Raw genomic sequence first — 583 nt, forward strand, 5'->3', positions numbered from 1 at the left:
ATTAGTTTTCCAGAACAAAACTGGTGTCCTGCACAGACTCGTTCTCTCTTTCTCTGGCTCTGTTCATGCTGGAGGATGAGGTTACACTACATGGACTTGGACGTCCACTGCCCCACTCACCCAAGTGAGGACACTGCTCCAGCACAGGGACCGCATAGGTGGGAGTAGCAGCAGCAGAGATGGCATCTGCTTCTTTGTTAGCTATCCCTCCCTCTGAAAGGAGAGCACTAGGAGGTCAGAGGTTCTGTTGGATGTGTTTTAAGTACTAAATGCCCCGGAGAGTTCCCGATGCTGTTCTTTGCATCATTCTGGAAGGATGCGGAGTCTGAATAAATGAGGAACTGCCCTGCAGAGCTCGGAGCTGAAGCTCTTTCACCTACCACCCTCTCCCCCAGGAGTGGTGACCCCATAGGTCACTCAGTGAAGTGGTTTGGGGAGGTTCTGAGATGCTGTTTCAGACACTGGTTGAACGCAGAAGGAGTGACAATGGTACTCAGAAGAGTTGGTAACACACTTACTGAGAGTATTTGTGCAGAGGGAACTCTAAGAGGTCTGCTATGGACAAACTGAGGGTCTTCTATGT

This window comes from Suricata suricatta, chromosome 4, assembly GCF_006229205.1.
Source record: "Suricata suricatta isolate VVHF042 chromosome 4, meerkat_22Aug2017_6uvM2_HiC, whole genome shotgun sequence".
NCBI classification, from domain to species: domain Eukaryota; kingdom Metazoa; phylum Chordata; class Mammalia; order Carnivora; family Herpestidae; genus Suricata; species Suricata suricatta.